The following is a 20,780-nucleotide window of genomic DNA, read 5'->3' on the forward strand; positions in this document are numbered from 1 at the left end:
AAGACCATTGTTCACCAATATTTTGATTAAAACGACGCTAGGACACTCGGGGCACCCAGAAGCCCTGAGGACAGCAGGCCTACAACGTGCTGGAGCTTCTCCAGCCACAGAGATGTGGCCCTTGCTCGGATAGCTCACACTGGCGTGTTAAAGCTGACTGAAAAGGCGTACAGAAATACACAGATTTCTACATACAATCATATTTTTATTGTGCTAACTCAGCAAACCCAGTTCAAGCCCTGCTCCTGCATCCTATCTATTATTAATTAATTGATTTCCTATAAGCTCATTATTTAGTTCGCTGTGACTTCCTCACAGCGTGCACAGCTTTGCAGACAACGGAGGACAGTTCTGTCACAAAGCGCAAACACATCGAAAACACCAAGTCAGGCAAAGGCAGGAGAACCTGGCGAGCGGCCGGGCCGCGGCGTGCCACGCCCGGGTTATCCTTCTCGTTTGGGTTACACACCCAAGATCCCGGCAGCTTTTGCTGTGCACCCTCCGTCCCCTGATCCCCACAGTCACCCATTTGGCCCGTCCCACAGGCCTGTGGCCACGTCCAGCCCACGTTGCTTGCTGTGGACAGCCACTCATGGGGTGAACGGACCGGCGGAGTGTTTTTCAGTGACTCCCATGTCGCTACTGCAGGAAGAGAGGCTCTCGAGGGGGGTTGCAGGGGGCTGGTCACAGGGCAGCTGGGGGCCGCCGCAGCGGGGGACGGGGAGCCCCGTGCGGGAGGAGCGCGGTTGCCCCAGGACAAGAGCGGGCGAGAAAGGCCTCTCCGCGGTCGCGCTGCGGTGGCTGCGGGCCTGCTGCGGGCGTCGAGGGGCTCCTCTCCCTCGCTCGGACCAGCTCTGGTGGTAAATGTGCTTATTACAGTGCTAATGTCCTGCAAGTGGAATCCTACCTCCAAGTATATTAGGGTAATGAGTTCACACCTAACTAATGGAGACTTAATAGAGTTACTAATAGGCTGCCTTTTCCCCCCACGGTTTATGACCCCGCGGGCCGGAGCTGTCAGGGGAGGGAGAGGAGGGCGGCCGTGCTCAGCCCGCGCCCCGGCTCGGCCCCCAGCCTCCTGGCCTGAGCCTGGCCCGGCAGCCAGTTTCCAGGGACATCGTCTCTCCACCTTTCTGCGAGGAAAAATAAACAGTTTGAGGCTCCTGTGTCTTTATTAAACATTTCCTTTAAACTGCATACTTTGGCTCCCTGCCCAAATGCACCAAGAAAGCTTCCACAGAGCAGCTCGAGTCCGGAGCTCTGCTGCGGGCTTCCCGGGGATAAATAACCCCCGGAGGAGCGGGCACCTGCGCCGCCGGCTGCGGCCCAAGCTGTCCCCAGGGCGGCCGGCTCCCCCGGGCCCGCCAGGAGAGGCTGATGCAGCCGGCCGGACTCCCCACACTGACGGCGCGCGGGAGCGGCCCTGGGGAGGGGAGCAAAGGAGGCGAGGAAGCGGGAGCGCGGTTTGCCTGGCTCCGCTCTCCGGCACACAGACGCGACGTGGCAGCGAGGTGGGTGGGGAGGCGGCTGCTCCACGGCGGCGAAGTTCATCCAGTGCCGTGGGCCGAGAGGGTTTGAGTCGTAGGTGTAAAGGGGGTTGGGAAGCTGCTATGGCTGGGAAACAAAAGCAACCATATGTTTAAGCCTGTCGCACCAGATGAATGATACGCTGGCGTTAAAAGACGTGTGCTTCACCCGCCGTCGGCAGCGCGGTTGCTGGCCGTCGGCGCGGGGTTGAGTGCGGGTTGCGTCCCTGCCGGCGCGGCAGCCACCGTCACGCCCTGGGGCGCGGAGGGAAGCGGCGAGCCAGGCCGCATTGTTGCAGTGGACAGGACAACATGTCTCTGAGCTGCCTCAGGAAGCAGCAGCGCTGCGGCGCCGGCGGCAGCCCCGCGGCGCGCGGGAGAGGCTTTGCAGGCGTGGGCTGGGCAGGCAGGGGGACGAGGGCGGCGGGCAGCGGGGAGGGGGCACGGCGGCGAGTGATGTCAGCGTTTCCTTCTGGATCGGTCATGTGCGCTTGCCAGGTAAACAGTCTAGAAATAGATGGGAGGAAGGCGGCGGATGGAGCGTGCAGCCGGGCTGAAGGAGCTCTGCCTTCACCCTTTCCTCCCCGCTGCCGTCCTCGCAGGCGGCTTCCCCTGCCTCCAGCGGGGCGCTGGGAGCAGAGGCGGCGGACGCAGAGGAGTAAAGCGAACCCACGTCTCTCCTGTGTCACAGCTTTAAAGTGCGGTGCCCGCTCTGGAAGAGAGTGCTGGCAGATCGAAGGCGGTAGAGTTTCTTGGTCTTCCAGGAGCTGGTTGCAGCAGACCTGCTTCGTCCCCTCCCTGCTGGAAGAGCCCAGGTGAGGCCCGTGAGAGCCCTGGGCAACAGGTGCCGAGGGGTCCTCCCCGGCGGAGGGGCCCCCAGCTGCCAGCCAGGCTGGCTGAGTGGGGCAGCTCTGCTGCTCCCTGGGCTGGGAACAGGTTAAAATCCAGGCGTTCGCTGCAAGCATAGAAGCTGGCTTACGTCGCATGAAACATTCCCAGCAACTGAACAACACGAGTTCAGGTACAGAAAGCTCCGCAACGTGCCAAGAATATTCTTAGTTTGCTCTTTCCTCATTCACTAGAAATGTGCCTTTTCTGTGACGCCTTTCAGAGGAGCCTAGCAGTTAAATTAGTAACTACGATAAAAACTACCTGCGCTGCTTGGAGACGGGGTTTTCTAAATCCCCAGTCATCCCAAACATAACGCACGGACTGAGCCGCCTACTGCGGCTGGGAGTGTGGCCCTCCAGTCCCCTCCCTCGTCATTGATCTCAGCAGAAGACACGCACAGCACTGTGCACTCTCCTGCCTGGGACAGGGACCGTATTTTTTCCAGGCGGGACAGGGTATTTTTTTCAGGCATTTTTCAGGCGTGATAGTAGGATACTGTGCATCATCTGTATGTCTGTCCTGTTTGGAGCGGCAGAGAGAAACCACAGGATAGAAAGCTGGGGAAAAGACCCTCACAGCCACTGCTGATGGCCAGGTGCCTGCTTCTCCCTGCTCAGCACTTTCCTTCACCCCCAGAAAACAAAGCTGCCGTCATAGCAAGTACCCATAAAATGCAAGGCATCCTGAGTGCAGAGATTAGTGGTAATTTTACAAGGACTCAAATAACGTTGGTCTGCAGGGTGCAGCACTGCCTTGAAAGGGAACAGCAGACATTTCCCCTGGAAGCAAGTTTCCTCTTTAGAGCAGTTTACGGCCGAGGCACAGTGTCAGATTGTGGCACAAATACACTATCAGCCTTTGGGTTGGAAGACAGACATTTGATATCTCTTTCTGTTGCCGAAACGCGCTGCCCAGACACGACTCCCAGCACGGTTATTTTTTGAAGCATTATGTAATTGGATTGCATGGTCAGTAGTGCTTCCTTAACAAGCCTTTCAGCAAACCCTCTGCCTGCCGCAGCCAATCCTCAACCCTTACATACACACTTACTCACGCAGGCTCAGTCTGAAGTAAACTCGCTGCTAAATACAGTTAGAAAACAGACGAAACCAGGCTCAGAATAGATCATCTGCTCTCCGTGCTATGGGAGACGTGGTGCGGCCGAGCCCTGGGCGCTGCTGGTGTGAAAATGGGGTCGTGCTGGCATCTTCCGGCCAGGGGGTCGCCAGCTGCCTCCTCTACCATGCCTCTCTCTAATGGGGGAAAAAACCCTGCTTTTTGGGGCACGGACAGGCAACCGAACCCAGGGCTGGTCCTGGCGTCCCTGTCCTCTCTCGCCCAGTCGTGACAGCCCTGTGCTTCGGGGACCAGCTTTGGGAAACCTCTCCTACTGCTCTCAGGCCCGGAGCGGCACCAGGGCCTTTATCTGCTGGGTTTGGTGTAAGCTGAATTAGGAACCGAGTCTCCAGCTACCTTCACGGGTCAGACCGTACACCAGTCCCGCAATGCAACCCGCAGTGGTACCTGGCCGCCCCAGCCCTTCATGGGCGTTTTGCAGGATCTTCCCTCTCCTCCGGCCGCTGTCAGCCCACGGGTTATGGCTCTGCTGAGTCACGGCTTCCTGTTTGTGATTGCTGACTAGTAGCAGCAGTTGCAGAAGCAATAAGAGATATTAAAAAGTGTGAACTTCCACTGGGACCAGAAGATACAATTAGGGCTGTGCCAAGAAATACACTGCAGCAAGCTGTTGTTTAAAGGGATGCGGAGCACTGCAACCCCCTGTTCCCTTGCTGCAGGAAGTAGGAAAAATGAACATCACTAGCCCTTTATTATCTCTGAACCCAAATAAAAATTGTGTTTGACTTCTGAAGCTCACTCTGGCTCTTTTCCATGCTCCTCCTCAAAGCGTTTGATCCAGCCTTCCACTCTGGGTCTCCTCTACCTGCTTCTGCTGCTGCTGAGACATATGTTTCTTGATTTCACCTAAGACTGATTCTCCGCAGAAAGCCTACATGATACTGTGTAAAAGGGGCTGCTTTGGAAGGCGTGCACAACCATAATGTTATTTCCATTCTTTTTTTAATGGGAAACGTCTCTGGGGAGAAGCATGGAAGTATATGGAGAAGGTGCGCTTTCATCATTAAGATCTAAATGCAGCATCCAAACAGCGTGGCTCTTTCTTCATATTATGCTGAAGTTAATCTTAAAGTGCTGCGCCTGGGTGGGCATTTTCCTGTTTCTCCTTCCATAGCTTGAACATTTGGAAGCATTACCACCAGTTTCATCCCCAGCCCTGGTGATTATTGTCTCCAGAAGTTATTTCTCCATCCTACTGTTTACTGTATTTATATCAGCCTTTCAATTTGTATTTTAAATCCATATTAACTTTTTAGCCTTATTGTCAGAATATCCATTCTGGTTATTCGGCTAAGCACAGGAATTAGAGGATGGCGTTCTATGGACTGTGTGTCACTGGAGGACAGAAAATGTGCTTAGGCTGGTCTTTTCTAGATTGAAGCTATAGTAGTTAGCAGCTAAGAAAAAAAATCTTCACTTTCGTACTGGCGTTGTTAGACTGATATTTTTTTTTTTTAACCCTGTGACAGACATGAGACTGAGGACTGGCACAGAGAACATACATTAGGGGAGGAAAAAAAAAACACCCCACAACCTCAGTTATTTCAACAAATACCAAAAGTGGATTGAGAGTGGATGAAGAGGAGGAGGAGGCAATAGTGAACACACAACACAGTTCAAGCTGGCAAGGAGCCCTTTCTTGAAGAATGTAAGTTTAACCTTTAGCATTCAAGTGTCTGGGCTTAAGTGTCATTATGAGCAATACTTTCCTCCAGCACAGCCTCTCCTGCCTGGAGGAGGGTTCTGTGCAACCTCATCAGTTTTCCCCTTTCCTTTACCGAGTATAAAAATACCTATTTCTGTCTGCATGTGCTCAGCAAAGTTACTTTTAGTGGCAGTGCCTCACTTGACAAAGCCAGGATGGCCCTGGGTGGGTCCGAGGGAGGGTCTGCCGCGCCCTGGCAGCTGCTGAGGTGGCCGGTGGAGGCTCGGCTGTAGCTACGGCCTGATAAAGCGAGTGCTTTGCCAGAGTGGTGTTCACTGGCTGAATTCTGGTTAAAGATTTTGTGCCCCAGACTCTCAAGTGAAGCCAGCTGGCCGGGGCGGGGGGTCCCCCCAAACAGCTACCCGCGGCCGGCCTCTGTGTTCAGGGCCTCGGGCTGCCCAGCTCGGGAGCGGCCGGCACCAGGTATCTCTGCCGTTCCTGCCGGCTTGTGTTGGCCGCAGGAAGGAGGAGGATCTGCTGGCGAATTGCTTTTGCGAGAAGCAAACTAAAAGGAGGAGGAGGGAGGGATGGGCCTGGTGTCGTCGTCATCGCCCCCCCCCCCCCCCAGCGCTAATCTCACCTTTTGATGGAGGCAACATGGAAAAAAATTAGAGAGACAGCAGCAGACAAACATCAGACCTGGCTGCAAATGGAGAGGCTAGATGTGCCCCCCCAAATCACCTCCAGCTGTAAAACACTTCAGGGCTGATAGAAACCACACGCATCCCAGGCACAGCCCAATCTGCAAAGCTGCATTCCAATAAAAATGCAGCACGGACATAAAAGAAATACTGCCCGGGATTCCCGCCCCGGGCTGGGTGCTGGGGGGGAGCACCCCCTCAGCCCTGGCCGTGCCCCCCGTCCCCTGGCCCCCAGCTGTGTGCCTGCTGGGGCGCAGAGGGGGGAGCGGAGCCCCCCCAGCCATCGCTGCGGCTCCCCGGCGCTCGGCTCCCTGTCCCAGCCCTCCCAGGGCACAAATCAAAGCGGCTACGCCGGCTAATAGGGGAGGGTCGGGGTTAGCTGCAGGGTACATCGCCGACTGAAATCACAGGCTGGAATCCGAATTTCAATAAGCATGCCTCACATCGGAGGCTGTGCTGCAAATGTCAAATGTGCTTATGTTAAATACAGGTAATATCCTGAACGTACGTTTGAGAGCATGATTCTTTCAGATATCTTGTCTGATGAATTTTGCATGTTGTATTTGTGATTTTTCCATGCAAGAAGTACAGGTTTTAGAGGAATAAGAACATATATTTATAAAGAGGTAGAGATGAACTATTTGATTAACTGTAGCAAAGATGCTATGCCAGATCAGATTTCTCACTGCTTACAACTTAGGTTTTGAGTACATGGTTACTATATAGTAGGTACAGCTGGTATTGGTGCTTAACTTACTGAATAATTTGATGCAGGCTTTTCTGCAAACCTCTGTCTTAATTCTAAAATAATTTGGAGGGGAAGAAGGTGGATGGACTATTTTCCAAGGAGTGTTTGATACCTGACTTGCGCTGAAAGATGGAAGATTTGCAGTGCTGTCACTTGTTCCTGGCCCATAGTGGGGGACGACTACAGCACTGCACGAGCCCTGGGCCAGGGTCCCTCCGCCTCTGGCTCAGCCTGAAAGACCCAGACTAGCCCCAAGACAAGCCAGGTTGTTTTAGTCACTGTACTGACACACTCTGAATTTTTGGAAGCTACCCTGTAAACCAGAATTCTTCTCAGTGCTGAAAACAATTTTTTTTTCTAATTCTGTGAGAACTGTAATTTTATTTTGTAACTTATTTCCACTTTTTTCCTTTTAAGATGGTTCCCAAACATTTATTGTGGGATTTTTCATTTAAAATAGTTTTCTAGGGAAATTACTGTGACAGTGATTTAATTGTTTAATTAAAATCTGACATTGATGACAACATAAATACAATAGGCATGAGGTGATATAGGCATTAAACAAGTGCAATTGTGGAATACATCCAGAGAGTACTCTGAGCACACAGAACAGCTCACAAAGAAATGATGTTCAATATTTATCAGGTTAGTGAGTCCTAATTAAATGCCAAGACTTTTTTCTTCATTTCTCTAAAAAAGCAAAGAAACATATAGATGTATTCCAGGTGTTTATTTCCATCACAAACACATCTACTCATCTTGTGTTAAGGCCTGCAAAAAAAGCAAATTCATATTAAAAATCTGCTAGTTGACTTAAGGGGTATTTACTCAGCCTGACTACAGCAACCTAGCCAGAGGTTTGGAAATAGCTGGAATAGCCCGCTGATGTCCCATCGCTCCCACTGGCTATAGTAAGTCCGGTGATTATAAAACAGATGGACAGATTTCTTTTAATAATTGGGTAAAAACCCAGAAATACATTGAGAAAAAAGAAGAGAATAAACGTTCCTCTGAATATCCCCCCCAGCCCAAATCTCTCCCAAATCCTACAGTATGTATTTCTTCTAGAGAAATACATACGGCCCCCTCTAGCATACCCACACATCTTTCTCAGCAATAAAGGAGGCAGCCCCCTGCCCATTAAACACCACGTACGTGCCTCCAGAAGAAATTCACGTTATCTGGCTAGAATTGCTCAGCAGCGCGTCTCTCCAGCCCTCTTTTTCTAAGCCTTGCTGCATTTCTGCATCCCAACAATGAACGCGCTGCTGTTGGAATATCCCTTTCCATGCCTCTTGCTGGGCGTCTTTAAATGGTATCAGATCGCTTCTGCAGCTTAGACAGCCCTTTGCAATCAGTCGCTGCTGATCATCTGCCCTTTCCCCCCTTTCCAAACCCCTAAATAAATGCATCTGCTCCAGCCTAATTCATGTCAGCCTTCCCCCTTCTTGTATGCAACTCCATGCAAACAAACTTTCTAAATGAAAAGATAGCTTACCTAGACAATGCTTTGAGTATAAAGTAATAAAAACTGATAAAGCCAGACATCCCTACTCTAGTACAGGGATTTGATTGCAAATTTCCATTGCAAAGGAGTAGAGGGAACTGGAAATCTGACAAATGCCTTCAAATTGACCTGTGTTTTCACAATGCACGCTGTGTTTAAAATGAATGGCAGACTTTATCATTTGGAGCTCCTTCAAGGACTCCGGCCTTCTACGCTTTGTTCTAATTCTTCAGACATATTTCCAAGAAGCACAAAGCTACGCAAGAGGATGATATTATGGAGATTTTTTCCCAAGTGGGATTTTTTTTTCCCCCCGCAATAATTTTTAAAGCCTGAATTTAAAAAGATAGCCTGGAACTTTTTTCTTACTATATGCATACATCAGTCCCTCACGTCCAGTCGGCCTCTTCCCCCTCAAAGCTTTAGCCCAGTTCCGCCCCAGTGCCAGGTGGAGGGAGGCAGTGTGCAGCCAGCCTGGTGCCTGAGCCACGCGATATGGTTGTGGCTCCCTAAAAATTCACTGTGGTCAACTGCTTTCACCACAGCCATAGCAAATCTGGCCCGCTCCTGCCTCAGGACAGAGCTGCTCTTAAGCTGCTCGGCAGCCAAGTCGTATTTCTACCGGAGGACTCGGTCTCCTTGCAGAACCCCTGTTTTACATGTCAAAGATAACAACCATCTTTTCTGAAAGTTATGTCCAGAAAGCCAAATGCGCTGCCTCAGAAAAACATTTTGCTTCAAAGTTTTTCCTCTTAATCTGTATATGTTTTTACAAATAATAACTTTCCTTTAAAGCGCTGGTATTAGTTCCATCTGTTCAAAATAACATATAAATGAAACTCTATGATTCTATGTGCAAATATATCAGATACGCTGTGAGACAAAAAAATAGGGTTAATCTAATAATTCAACTGCATCTTTAACCAGTTTCCTATGGCAAAAATCAGTCTTATTTTCCCTGCAGATCTAATACTGAGAGCTTCTTTCTACTAAGCACATTAAAAGCTATTTGAACCAAAAATCCTATCTATGCCTGCGTAGAGATACATATATAGAAACAAGAGGCATCCGTAGTATAACAGATGAGGCTGTATTGAGATTCCTAATTAAAGCAAGGGTAGTCCCTTCTTAGATTTTAGCAACTGGATTGTCTTTTTGCCCAGAACAAAGAAATCTTAATGGAAGTAAATTTTCTAGAGGAGAAACGCGTGCACGTAAGTGTAATCGTACCTAACGATTACTGTACAAATTATTCCTTTATTCCTTAGATTTATTTTGGTGTTTGCACAGTGGTTTATCCCACTAGTCCTGCAGTCCTCACTTGTTCGTTCCCTTCTTTTCACTCGCACGCACACACACACACACCTCGCTGCCTCTTTTTTGCACCCTGGTAAGAAATGGGAACTCTTCCATTCCCCAGCCTCTGGACGGCTGCCTTCAGGACGAGGGGCAAACCTCTGCCACCCGCTCAGCCTGGCTGCTTGCCTTCCCAGCCTCGTCTCCTGCCCTTGCCAGGAGCAGAGGGAAGATGTCCTAGGACTTGACCCCAGCGCAGAGCCTGTTTGGGCTGGACCCAGCTCCCAGGAGGGTGGGGGGCCGCAGGGTGCACTCCCCTCTCCCCACTTAACCCCTCCGCTCCTGGGCGCGGCCGTGGTCTCGGCGCCTCTGACCCCGGCGCCTGCTGCCCTCCTCCCTTTCGGGGCACTCAAGATCACCCCGGGAGCATGAAAGGACAAGAATGCAGGAGCAGCGAGAGGCTGTCGCAGGAGGGCACAGTGCAGCACGGCCAGAGGAACAGCAGAATCGCCGAAAAGGGGGATGTTTGGTTTGTGTTAACTACCCAGACAGATGCACTTCGGCATGTTTGCATTTATGGAATCCATATGTTGTCATGGGAAATTAGAGGACAGCAACACAAAACTAGAATTCGCGATGCAAATGCAAAGAAAACGTACATGGCTACCAGACTCTGCATTTGCACATGTTCCTGCGAAGGTGCCTGTTTCTGGAGTATCGACAGAGTTACTAGATTTGCTTGCCACCTTCTCCACGTTTACTTTTTCTTTGCTCTGCAAAAAAGTGTGTACATAAGCAGCACCCATTCTCAGACCTGTCCACCGGATCTACAGCCTCTGATGAAAACATGCACTTCTTCTAAGTTATACCAAGTACTAAAAGACAGGGGTTACTTTATTCTCGCCTCAACTTCATCATCAAAACACGTTTGCTTCACATTCAGCAAGAACAACAGTTACAAATTACATGCACCTTTACAGATAGCACACCAAGCAGCCCTGAAAAATCCTACTTGCCCCAGGGCTTGTTGGTTTGGGGTTTGTTTTGTTTTGTTTTTTTCTTTTTTTGGTTGGGTTGGTTTTGTTGGGTTTGGTTGTTGGGTTTTGGTTTTTTTTTTGGAAGGGCAAGTAACGTTAACAATTATTCTTCCATAAAGGTAGACAAACACATTTTGAGCAGGGACTGACAAATTTTTAAGGGCAGCTTTTAAAGGCAAACTGGTAACATACTGGAGTCTATCCATTTAACAAACCATAAGAACTCATACACAGCATGCGCATTGTAACAGTACACATCAGTGCTGCATTTATAATATTCAAATAACTATGGTATGTATTAAACCTTGATTCTTAAAACCTGCGAATATCTTCCAAATGCAAGACACTTCCAGTAATGTATCAACTAGTACAGCCCTTCTTCAAATTTCTAATAATCTGTCCTCTTCTTTCATCCCCCCCCATCCCATTAAAGGGACTTGTCAAATTTCAAATGACTACCCCCACATTAAGAACTATAGAAAGCTTGATGCATTTCATTAAAAATACTTACTAACAAACATGCAGTTTATTACCTTTCAGTATAAAATACACCTACATTAAGCTTCTCCCAAATGGAAAAACTGACCGCAACTGCATTCCTCGTTCAATGCTATGAAACAAACCGGGAAGTTAATTATTTGGGTTATTATTAAAAATAAAAATTAAAAAAAAAAGGGGGGGAAAAAAAGGCAATTTGAAAAGCTTCTTTAGATTTTCAAGAGAGATGATTTAATTCAGCTGCATTTCTGCCAGTGATAAAATAGTCTCTTACAGAAGGATGATGAAAACATATTCCTGAAGCCTGGATAGAGGCTCCTTACTGGTTCACCTCCTCCTAAAATTCAAATCCCACGTTCCCAGCAATCATCTACATTTTTCGCCAGGGCTGAAATGGGGAGGGAAAAGCCGCTGGAAATAAAAATTTTAAATAATAATCGCAGATGCACCCGAACAGAAAGTGAAAAATGTTACCGTAAGGCTAGAGGAAATATTTATTTAATCAAACCAGAGGTTCTGTTAGGACTGGAGGAATGTTGCATCCTTTCCTAAAAAAGAAAAAAAAGGGGAAAAAAGAGGAGGGGGTGGGGGGAGAAAAGAGAAAGCAAGAAAGAAAAAAGGCAGAGGCACAGCCGCCTCCTGGAGTTCCCCATTGTCCGGGGCTATAGAGAGCCCCAGAATGGCATTAAACTCACAAAAGGCATATTGTGCAGGGGACAAAAAAAGCCCCTTCTTCTACAATAACTTTTAGCTTCTTATTTTTAGAAAATGACAAAGCTGTTGCCAGCGATGGCTGGTGAAACCTGTAGCCCGGCTCCCAGCGAGGCTGGACGCGGCCGTATCGATCCGCTGTCCCGCGCGGAAAGGTGGCCGCAAAGTTTGAACGGGCGCGCGGGCCGCGCCGCGGGGATGCCGCGGAGCCGCTCCGCCGCGCTCCGCGCCCGCGCCCCGCCCCGCGCGGGGGCCGCCGCCGGGGCCGGGGCGACGCGGCACAAAGTTGCGCTCGCTGCCGGCCGCAACTTTCCCGCCTCCTCCCGGGGACGCGGCGGCGGCGGGGGTCGTCCTCGCCCTGCCCTGCCCTGCGCGGGGCGGCACGGCCCCGCCCGGGGCGCGGGGGCAGGTGGCCCCGCGGAGCGCCCCGCGGTGCGGTGCGGAGCGGAGCGGAGCCGCCCGCCGGCCCGCGCGCCCCCTCCCCGGCGCGGCGCTGCGCGGCAGGGCGCGGAGCGGCGCGGAGCGCGCCCCCCCCGCCGCGGGCTGGGGGCCGGCCGCTTGCCCCAAGTTTCGGTGCGGCGCCGCCGCCGCGCTCCCCCCGCCCGCTCCTGCTCGCTCGCTCCCTCCCCCGCCGCCTGGGCTGAATCTTATTGATCCAGAAGGTGGCTAATTAGCCCTTCCCGTCGTGCCTGGGTAATGAGGCACATGCGCACTGCACTAATCAGCCATTTTTTGCAGGAAACTAATTAGCAGAATAAAGATCCAAAGAGTTTTTTTTCTTCCCAATCATCAGATCTGAGTCCGGGCGCTTCCTGCTCCGGCGACCGCCAGCCCCGCCGCCCGCTCCGCTCCGCGCCGCGCCGCTCCGCCCCGACCCGACCGCCGCCGCCGCTGCTGCTGCCGCCGCCCGCGGCCCCCTCTCTCCGGGGGGCTGCAAACTCCCCGACAACGATGCTGCTGCTGGGCAGCGGCGGCGGCGGCGGCGGCTCCCGCTCGGCTCCGGCTGCTGCCCCTGGCTCCCGCTGCTGCTGCCCCGGGCCCCTCCGCGGAGCGCGCTCCTGCCGCCGCAGCCGCCGCAGCCTGCATGGGATCTGTAGCCCCCGCGCCGCCGCCCGGGATTAAAAGCGCCGCCGCCGCCGGAGCAGCGACCGCGTAAGTGGCAACTTTTCTGCCCTGTCCCCCGCTCGGGCTCCTCCTGCTCGGGGCGCCCGGGCTGCTTTGCATGGGGCTGGTCCGGCCCCCCCTCCCGCCCGCTCCCACCCACCGCCCCGGATCCCCCAGCAAACTTTGTGCCGCTCGCCGTCCCGGAGCCCCGCCGCCGCCGCCGCCGCCGCCGGGGACGCGCAGGTGCCGGCGCCGCGGGGGCCGCTGCGCGCCCGCGGAGCCCCCGCCCCGCCCGCCGGCCATGGCCGCGGGGCGCGGAGCGGGCGCGGAGCGGCGCGGCGCTGCCCGGCTTTGTGCGCGGCGGGGCGGGCGGCGGGGCGCGGGGATCGATCGGCGGGGGCCGGCCCCGGCCCCGCGGGGGTGCGAGCTCCTCCGCGCCGAGCGGCGGCCGCGCCTGGGCTCCGCGGCGCCGGCGCCTCCCGGGACCCGCTCGGCGAGAGGCCGCTCGGGCGGGCCCCGGGGTGCCCCGCGGGCGCTCGGCGCCGGGGACGCGCTAGAAAACAAAGGGGCGAAGAAGTGCCTAAAACTGCCCCGGCGGCCCGGCCCGCCCGGGCCCCGCGCCCGAGGTGCCCCGCAGCGGCCTGCGAGCGAGAGTAATTACGATTTTTGTTTTCCGCGGGCAGGCTCAGTTTTGGGAAGAATGCGGCTAGGGGGATGGGAGAGGTGAGGGCAGCGAACGGCACTGTAGGCCGATCCCCCCCTTCTCAGTTTCAGTTTTTAATTACTTAATGCTGAATCGCACGGCGCTTATCTAAATATTTGCAAATGCTCTTTCCTATTGATTCCTCTGAATAAACTGTGCTCCTCGCCCTCGGAGGGAAGGCGGTTCATGCTCTCCTGAAACTAACCCTCCGGAGGAGAGTGTGTGTTGGCGTGGGGGACACGTACGTCTGTGTGTCTGGGTATATACGCGCATGGATGTAGCACGCACACGCGGGTTTCTTAGTGTGAATTATTTATAATTTGGGTGCGGGTTTTTTTTTTTAAATTGTTAAACTCCCTCCCCCCACTCTTTCAAAAAAAAAATTTTTTTTCTGATTCCAAGAAAGGTCTCTTTCTCTTTCAAGCTGTGCTTGAAGCTGCTCTCAGGGATGTCCTGTACTTTGTGCGGATATGTAATATATACGCGTCCCTTCTTCGGCCGGCCGTCTGTCTGTCTTTCTCCTCTTCTCGTTCCTGTTTAGTATGGAGCAATTTTCTGGAGGCTCGGTGACTCCCTCCTTAGGGTCACATTGAGTTCGAATCTGACCGAAGGTGCAGGAATCCTGCAACGGGGGAAATAAGAGAATAGAGAGAATGGGGTCAAGTTGGCTGCTTAGAGGCCAAAACTCCCACAGCTGCCTTTAAAAATACATATATAATATTTGGCTTCCCTCGCCATATTACAAATTGCAGCCTCCCCTTTCAGGTATTTTCTTTACAGCTTAAAGCCCTCTCTTCCTTTTGCCTTCTCCCCCCTCCCCCCCCCCGTTAGGGGAGAAGTGGGGGGAGGAGGGAAAATAAAAGGAAAAGAAATGGGGGGGGAAAGGGGAAAAAATAAAACCCATTGAGTTTAGGCAAATAAGGTTTGGTCTCCGTATCCTATTACAAAGCACTTTGAATATGCAAGACATCACACAAGACCAGTTATTCCAGTTACGACAAACTTAAAAAGAGAAAAAAGAGAGGCATGTTTAGATTGTAATTTGTTAGAGCAAGAATCGTATTTAAAACTCCGTCTTTTAAATTTTTTTCCAGCCTTGCATTGTATCCAGCCTTTTTCTGATGTCTAGGTTTTTTTCATTATTATTATTATTATTAAAATCTTTCCGTTGAGTTTAGGAAGACTGCTGCGAGCAACACATTTTCTGTATTTTTGTTCCTGTATCTTGGAGGAGAGTTGGCAGGGATTCTGTGGTTTGCAGTTACACAATATGTTATCATGTTTTTAATCACTAAATCATTGCAGTGGTTATAGATTTACAGTCTTAGGGTATTACTGAGAGGAGCAGCGCAGACTGTATGTACGGGAACATACGAGAGCATGCAGTTAACATGCTCGTGAACTTTGCTTTTAAATCATTTCCCGTCCGAGCTCTGGCGGAGAGGAGAGCGAGCGTTTTGGCATCACCCGTCCACGCACTTGAGGAAAGTTTGTGCAACCCTCCTGGCAGGGCAGGAGCTCCGATGGGTGTTGTGCGCGACCTGTCCTGCGGTGCTGGCGGTAAGCGGCGGGTCAGGGGGCGCGAGGGGTGGCCGGTGGGCCGGGGCCGCCACCTGCACCGGGCCGGGGCCGGGGGGAAGCGGGCTGCCAGCCGCCCCGCCAGCCGCGCTCTGCTCCCGTTTCCCCCTTTATTATGTAACAGAGCCCTTGGCAGCATTAAAAATTCAGCATTACAAGCTGATTGTAATGCTCCCTCATTAGGGAGCACTGTCTGGTCCGGCATTAAGCGCAAGACAGAGCGTGGCTTTTCGGCTGCAGCACTGGCAGAGGCTGGGGAGCGGCCGGGAGGGGGGAGCCGCGGAGGGGGGCATCCCCGGCCCCTGACCCCCTGCAGCCCCCGCGGGGGGCTGGCAGCAGGGCCGGGCTCTCCACCGCCGTGCAGCTCCAGGCCCGGGGCTCGCCAGGGCTCCTGTTCCGCCTCGCGGCCGAGGGCTTTCCTCCCGTGCCGGCCTCAGTGTGGGGACCCGGCTTCCCGAGCTAGCCTCCCGCCTGGGTCCCGCTCCACAGGCAGCCTTCGGCCAGAAACAAAAGCAAACAAAAGGCATATTAGAGGGGAGAGAAACTCCGCATCTGGACACAGAGGTGGCTTTGCTGTATTTATATTTTTGCCCCGCTCTTTTCTTTTTAAACGCGGTCATTTTGGGAGGAGTGGGCAGCAGGAAGTTCGGTCCAGCCCCTCTCCCGCGCGGCAGCGGTGCCGCTCGCAGCAGCTCTGGCCCTCGGCTGCGGGAGCCCCTGAACCTTCCCTCCCGCCTTGCCGCTGCCTTTTGTTCCCGCAGGACCGAGCCAAGGTGCTGCTCGGGCGGGCAGAGGCGGCGCGGGCGGCCCCTCATGCCTGGCACATTCGCCTGGCCTTGTCGTGGCTGCTGTCAAACCAGGGCCCGGCAGCAGCCGCTTTGACAAAAGCAGAGGCGCGTGTCCCTCTTTCATCTCTCTGTTTTGACCCCCCGCCCCGGTTCCTGTCGGTGTCGTGCCGGAGGCCGGGAGCAGCGCGGAGGAGCAGATTTACTTTGGGCCTGGCCAGCAGTTGAACGGCTTCAGCGGGGATCGCTAAATCCCAAACGGATGGACATATGGCTGGCTGCGTTAGCCTCCCCCTGGCTTTTCAAAATAATAATAGTAGTAATAATTAAAAAAATGTTGCATGGAGAAGCTGAAAAACGACTAGCGGGCTTTTACATCAACTTTATTCACACGCTCTATTCTGCTGGGGCTTGACTCCCTCGCGTGAGCATTTCCCCCGCCGGTGTCAGACTCTCTCATCTACGGTGGGAGAGTTTTCAGCCACCATCTTCTCCTAGGTGCTGGTGCTGGTGGTGCGCGCACCAGCCCTGCCGCGGCGCCGGAGCTGGAGGTGCGTTTGCGCTGGAGAGATCAGCGTGTTCAGGAGGGACGGGCTGGGAAGAGGCCGAGTGTTTCACGGCTCCCCGCTTCCCTTCACCGGAGCGCAGCCGAGGTTCGGCCTTTGTGTGGCTTCGGGGGCCGCGTGCCTGCGGGTGCATCCGGCTGGCAGGAGAGGTGGGCCGTGAACAAAGCCGGGTCCCGCCTGCTCTCCCCGGCCCGGACACGTGCAGGACCCCCGTGCCGCTCGCAGGGCTGCGCCCGTCCTACGCTCTTTTGCAACTGACCGACCGCGGGGGCTTCGGCCTGGGAGAGGCCCCTGGGGCTGGAGCGGGGCCATGGGGGCTGCCCCCCTCTGCGCTGCTTCTGTTCCCTCATGGGAGCCCCGGGGTGTGGGCAGCAAGGGGAGACCGGAGAGAGGAGCTCTCCAGTGGGAAGCGGGGCTGCCCTTCCCTCCCTCCCACCCTCCCTCCCTCACCAGCCGAAATTTGGGCCGGGTGTCCAGTGTGTGGCGGCGCGGCAGTGACGGGGCTGTCGAGGGCTGTCGTGGCAGGAGAGTGGGAATCAAAACATCTGTGCGCAGGCCTGGGCGCTGCAGCCTCTAATGGTTTTGACGGAGCTGTTGTGGTCTGTTGTCTGGAAAATCTGCATTCTGCGCCGTGCCCGAGGGGGGCCGCGGCACCGCAGACCGTGGCGGTACCTAAATATAACCGCCTCGCGCCGTGGGGTGAGGTGAGGGCAGGAGGGAGCAGGGCTGCCCGTCCCGCCTCCTGCTTTGTCTCTGATCTGCGATTCATGCATTTTTGTTTGCTTCTGAGGTTGGGTTTGTGTGTGGGCAGGGATTAGAGAAATAGATAAATTCCAGCTAGTTAAAAAAAAAAAAAAAGGCAAAGCGTGGTGGATGAGTCGGACTTCCCTTGCTGCTGGGGAGATGGCGGTCCTCACCGCTGGGTCGGGGATCCCACCGGACCGGGAAGCCTTGGCATGCTCCTGCCCCGCGGCCGCTGGTGGGGGAGCGGGCTGCGCCAGCCTGCTCATGTCGGTGTTTTTCCTTCCCCCCGTAGATGCTGCGGGTCTCGCTCCGGTCCCGCTGTGCCAGCAAGGAGTGAGCGCTTTCCAGCGCTTCCTCGTTGTCTCCGCCAGACAGACGTGTCCATCTGTCGGTGCGGGAGGTGGGTGTTCATCTCCACAGCAACGCTGGCTGGAGAGCGGTGGTATTCTGCGTCAGGTGTGCGCTGTGTGTGTTTCCAGAGGTGGACCGTAAACACAGCTTAAAGTTCATTCCCATCTAAAATTATTTTTTGGTTGGAGGTGTCGGGAAGAGAGACCTGTGCCGGTGGCCGTGCGGGCCACAGCTGACGGGTGGCTCCCGGCGCGTCCCAGGAGCTGCTGAGGAGGGCCCAGGGTCCCGGCTGCATGGGGCCAAGCCTGGCTGGCCGGCGAGGTGGAAGGACAGTGGGACAGTCTGGGTGCTGAGAAGCCCTGCCGCTGGCAGGCTGCAGCCACCCTGCTTTGCCCTTGAGTTTGCTGCTGGGAGAAAGACACTTAGCTGTTCATTGTAATTTCATTATGTCACAAGCGCCAAACATGCCTTTTGCTAATAAAAGGCAAAGCAGAGCAGCAATATATATTTTTTTTTTTTTTTTCCTCCGGAAAACAAACATTTCCCAGTGTTCTGAATTGCATGGTTCACATTGCTGGGGAGCAGGAGGCTGCTGGCCCTGTAGCGCCCGGGCTTTCAGGTCTTAAATCTGGTGAGGGCTGAGCTGCCCAGGTTCCTTCACTCATTGGTGATGCTGGAGCAGACGATGTGCATGGCAGTTCTGGTAAAAGGTTTTCTCCTGTCCTCCCCCCACCCCGGTATCTGGGAAAGTGGAGCCTGCAGGGCCTGTAACACGTTAGCTCTTAGTAAATGTTTATTTTGATGGCTCAAGCGTGCCTGCCGGAGGGTCGGTCCCTCCTTGGGGAGGATGGGAGCAGACGTGCTCTGGGAGCTGCTCCCGACCCCTCTGGTCCCCGGCAGTGGCAGCAAAGCACCCTGCGTCCCGCCTTGTGTTTGCCTCGGACTCACAGCCGTGCTTCCCTGGCCGGTGGTAGCCTAGCTCCAAAATGGCTGGTTGGCTTGGTTCGGTAGCAGGAGTTTTAACCCTCCTTTCGCCACGCTGCCACTGTCTGTCTTGTGCAAACAGACTGATGCTCACTGCAGAATTCAGAGCACGTACTTAAATGTTGATAGTAACATCGCAATGATGTGCTTGATCCTGCTAGGTTGGATTGCTGGGTTTCCTGAATGTCTGTGACGTCTGGTGATGGGCTCGTAGGTCTTTTGTCTTTCCTTCTTGTTGTAAGAGAGTTTAGTGAAGAAGGGGGAGGCAAGGGGGTGCAGAGACATAGCCAGCTGAGTTGCAGTCAGGTGCACGTTGTTTGGGCTGAGAGTTGCAGTCAGGTGCACATTGTTTGGGATAATGCAGAATCGGGGGATTCTTCACCAAGGTATTTTTGGTGAGATACCGTGTAATGGAAGGATGTGCTAGCAGGCCTGCAGGTTAGTTCAGAAGACTGACCCAGGGGAGTGCATGGAGTACAGAGCTACTTGGTGTCTTAGGCACATGTTCGTGAGTTGCAGGATCTGCTAACCAGGGCTGCTCCTGCGGCGTGAGGATGTTCTGGATTCAGGCTGTGCACACCAGCTTGTGCGTTTCACTTGTACCTCTTGTGTTACAGACCCTCGGACACCTCCAGAAGCAGAGCAGAAAGGCTGCTCATGAAATGCTGGAGTGCAGTAAGTTCCTGCAGTATGGCTGTGGAGGTGATGCCACGACGCCGTAGTTCTCCTTAGGTTTGCTCTGTTTGACGGCGTTAGATGTCAATGTGCAGTGGCAGGAGCTGGTCTTGGATGAGCTTCAGCAGTGTGCGGTGGCCGCTAGTGCTTCAGAGCCCGCCGAGAAGTGGTACTGCCGGGCAGCGTTGCCAGGGTGGTCTTTGCTCCCGGCATGTGTCCCTTGGCCGGGCTGAGGTTGCTTTGTGCCTGCCAGCGTGTGAGCGAGCGAAACCTTGCCGAGCGGCCGTGGGCTGCCCGGGGGAGCGGAGCGCGGCTGGCCGCTGTCCTTGCGCGCGGTTCCCATCGGCAGCCTCTGACTGTGCCAGACAGAACTGTAGATGTCAGGCTTTGCACAGAAAGGAGAGCGAGGAGGGAGGGCGAGGGAGAGACAAGCACGCAGCAGCGGGGCTGAGAGTTTCAAATTAACCTTCTGCTTTGTTGGTGTCTAACACGAGGAGCCCCCGGCCCCCCAGCGTAACGCGCACCCCGGACTGAGAGCTGGCGTGATTTACGCGCAGCTACGCGGAGGAGTGGGGCAGCGGCGGCCTGCTGGGGCTGAGCCGGCACCTCGGTGCTGGGGCCAGGACTGTGGTTCCCCTCCCCGGCGGTGCTGGGGCCGAGGGGACGCCAGGTGCCCTGGGTGGCGTTGGGCCCAGCCGCTGGAGGTGAAGGCGCCCGATGGGTCCCACCGGGGCTGGTGGGGCTCGCCGTGTCCCCCGGGGTGCTGCAGTCAGCGCTTTCACCTCCGGCCTTTCCTCTGGGAGACGGGTTTGCAGCACCCAGGCGTTTGCTCCTCGAAAGCTCCTTTAGATCTTGGAGCCTAATTTTCTCCTGTTAATTTTGTCCCTTTTAGTCTTACACGCTTCCTTCCCCAGTTCCTTTCTTCTTGCTGTTTTTCATCTTCTGTAGAGACGGTAAAAAGCAGCTTAACACTGTGAGCTTGTTTGGAAGTCAAAAGATCCATTTTAGCTCTGATGCTGACTTTGGGCAAGCCACCAAATGTTTGCCTCAGCTGGAGTATGAAATGGGATAATACGTAGTTCTCATGCAGAGACTATAAGTGGGGGTTAATTATGAAAAATTGTAACATATCTTAAATTCCCAGAGCATTGTTACATCCTTAAATTTTGTTCTTTGTTACTTTATCCATTTTTTTTTTTCCCCCTTCCAGATAATTCACAAGCTGTTACACTTGTTCCCACTAGTTTCTGGTACATAAATACCTTCCCACCCGGGGCTGCAGTGCGCTAGCCGTGATTGCACTGGAGTCCTTAGAGAAGGGTGTCCTCTCCTCCTCTATCCACCTTGTAGACAGAGGATTAATTCATGCTGCAGACCTTGCTTGTTTTCTCAGTGCTTTGCATGTGCCAGGGAATTTTGTTCTGGCACTTTGGAGAGGCAGGAGGCAGCTGGGATAATGCATTTGTAGTAACGTGGCAGGCCTGAACCCAGACGGACTGCGGCCGGTGGCCAAGCATCGTGCAGTACCTGTGCATCACGCAAGCAACTGCGCTTGCAGATGGTGCAGGAGGGTCCTGTTCCCCTGCCTCTGCA

At 54.0% G+C, this 20,780-nt stretch overlaps 1 protein-coding gene and 1 long non-coding RNA gene across 2 annotated transcripts in view; one reads left to right on the forward strand and one right to left on the reverse strand.

Annotated features, from left to right (window-relative positions):
• Positions 1–7,127: 7,127 nt before the first annotated feature.
• Positions 7,128–11,849, reverse strand: LOC142087442 (uncharacterized). Its single transcript, XR_012675446.1, has 2 exons — positions 10,111–11,849; positions 7,128–7,419 (listed from the first exon to the last, which is right to left on the reverse strand). It is a non-coding gene; the product is annotated as an uncharacterized LOC142087442 (long non-coding RNA).
• A 598-nt stretch (positions 11,850–12,447) lies between these two features.
• ZFHX3 (zinc finger homeobox 3) overlaps positions 12,448–20,780 on the forward strand; it is a 174,945-nt gene continuing 166,612 nt past the window's right edge. Inside the window, exon 1 of the mRNA XM_075161724.1 lies at positions 12,448–12,849. The gene's annotated coding sequence lies outside the window, so the exon portion shown is untranslated. The remainder of the gene's footprint in view (positions 12,850–20,780) is intronic.

Source organism: Calonectris borealis, chromosome 12 (assembly GCF_964195595.1).
Source record: "Calonectris borealis chromosome 12, bCalBor7.hap1.2, whole genome shotgun sequence".
Taxonomy (NCBI): Eukaryota; Metazoa; Chordata; class Aves; order Procellariiformes; family Procellariidae; genus Calonectris; species Calonectris borealis.